Here is a 2,161-nt window from a genome sequence, read left to right as displayed (position 1 = left end):
CATTCATACAAGGCAGAGGGGGACAGTACACACCCACCATCCATTCTGTATTTTGCAGCCAAGAGTAAGTCTTTTAAATTGGATATTTCAGGTAATTACTCTTCTCTCCTTGAAATTCTACAGTGGCTTGCTCTTTCACTCAGATTAAAGTCTAAACTTCTTGACATAGCCTGTCTTCAGCCTTATTTCCTGACATTCATCCTCGCACTAAACTTCTTTAAGATCCTGGAAAGCATGAGGAGGCCTCCTCACCTTGGGTGTTGGCACTGGCCTTCTTTGATCACTTTCCTCCTCATATAAAGACACTAATGTTCAGCACCAACTCCCCCAACTACCTTCAGGTCCCAACTCACTCCATTCCAGTTAGGATACTGGAATGTTTTTCCTGATCTCCTAAATTGTTAACACCGTGATATCAGAACCTTGAACTTTTGCTCCAAGACACTCATCACAATAATTAGTGTTCTGTCTGTCTCCATGAGAGCTGGGCTTATGCCTGACTTGTTCATGACACTATCTCTGTTCCTAGCACCCAGCACACAATAGGTTCTCAGTAAACATTTTTCAAATGGTAATTGCTTACTAAAGAGCTGCAATTCGTTATTTTGTAAATCTCTACAATGGTTCCTATCTCATTTTTTTAGTAACCATTTCCTGGAAAGCCCTTAGTAATGGAATGTTCAGATACTTTTAAAAATGAATAAGGTTGTGTCTGTCGCCGATTTTTACATTCTTGACTCTCGCTCCCTATCCTTCCTTTGGAAATGGGCAGTAAGATGTAGGTGAGAAAATGGTTTTGTTTTTACTTTTCTTGTGTATATAATGTTACTCAACAATCATTCAACACGTATTTATTGAGCACTATGTGCCAAACACTATGTGCCGAGAATACAGTAAGTGAATAAAATCGATATGGCCATGGCCTGTTTTTACAGAGTTTGCATTCGAGTATGTGTGTACATAGGGTCAGGGGACGTCAGAGTAAACTGAAGATTGTATAAATTATCAGACAGTAATAAATGCCAAAGTCAGAGTGTCTGTTGTGTACTGTTAGTTTTTTATTTAGGATGATCGAAAAAGCTCCTCGACTAAAACGACATTTGAGCAGGAACCAAGAACAATCAGGAGTTAATATCGTCACAGCGAAGCATGAAAGGTCAGGAATCTTGTTTTCCAAGTTCGAATCGCAGGTTGCCAGTTACAAAGTGTAAGCAACTGAACAAGTCCTTTACCATTTCTGAGCCTGATCTCTAGCTGTAAAAGAACAACGATCCTACAAACCTTACAGCTTGCTATGAGAAAATGCTCAGTGGGAAACCTAACACAAAAGGACACTTGCACCACGAACTGTAACACGGGGCTCGCACTCTTGGAAAGCCAGCCCCACCCCCACCACTCATACCGCCCCCTCTGGCCAGGGCGCAGCTGGTGATTGGCTACTCACCCGTCCGTCCCGCCCCTCCAGGGTATCCAGTCCAATCCCGTCTGGCTTCTCGCTGACGCAGTTTCTCAGGGGTCCGCCGAGTGGGCGGTGTCCAAGACGTTATGATGACGTCATTACGTCACGGTGGGCGGAAGAAGTGGCCGCTGTTTTGAAATCAGGCAGTACCGGGCTTTCAAGCCCCTACCCACGCGGGGTCCCGGAAGACGCCCAATTCCGGGCCGACCCCCTAACGCCTGCTGTGTGACCCCTGCCGGCCTGAAGCCGCAGCCGCGTCATGTCCACGCCTCCGTTGGCGGCGTCGGGGATGGCACCCGGGCCGTTCGCCGGGCCCCAGGCTCAGCAGGCCGCCCGGGAGGTCAACACCGCGTCGCTCTGCCGGATCGGGCAGGAGACGGTCCAGGACATCGTGTACCGCACCATGGAGATCTTCCAGCTGCTGAGGAACATGCAGGTGGGAAAGAGGGACGTGCATGAAGCAGGCGGGATGCTCCTGGGCGGGAAAGGGCCGCAGGTTTAGTCGTTACATGGGAACCCTGGGTGTCAGTGGGGCTGCCCTGGGCAAACCTCAAGTGTCGGGTAACCCCCTTCTACACTCAGAAGTGTCCCCCAAGTCAGGGATGTAGAGGTGATGTTTTACAGATCGAATTCCTGCAAGATTGAAGCCACATTTTCTAGATTCGACCTACTTTTCCAGTTACTGTGTAAATTCTTGTACCT

At 47.9% G+C, this 2,161-nt stretch overlaps 1 pseudogene across 1 annotated transcript; it reads left to right on the top strand.

Moving 5' to 3' along the window:
• The first annotated feature begins 1,563 nt into the window (after positions 1–1,563).
• Positions 1,564–1,961, top strand: LOC103604986 (annotated as a pseudogene). The gene has a single exon (XR_551760.1). The product of XR_551760.1 is annotated as a mediator of RNA polymerase II transcription subunit 30 pseudogene (transcript).
• Positions 1,962–2,161: the final 200 nt, after the last annotated feature.

Source organism: Galeopterus variegatus, unplaced genomic scaffold, assembly GCF_000696425.1.
Source record: "Galeopterus variegatus unplaced genomic scaffold, G_variegatus-3.0.2 Scaffold5525, whole genome shotgun sequence".
Lineage (NCBI taxonomy): Eukaryota > Metazoa > Chordata > Mammalia > Dermoptera > Cynocephalidae > Galeopterus > Galeopterus variegatus.
Note: the sequence above shows the minus strand (reverse complement) of the source record. Positions and strands in the feature narration are given on the sequence as shown.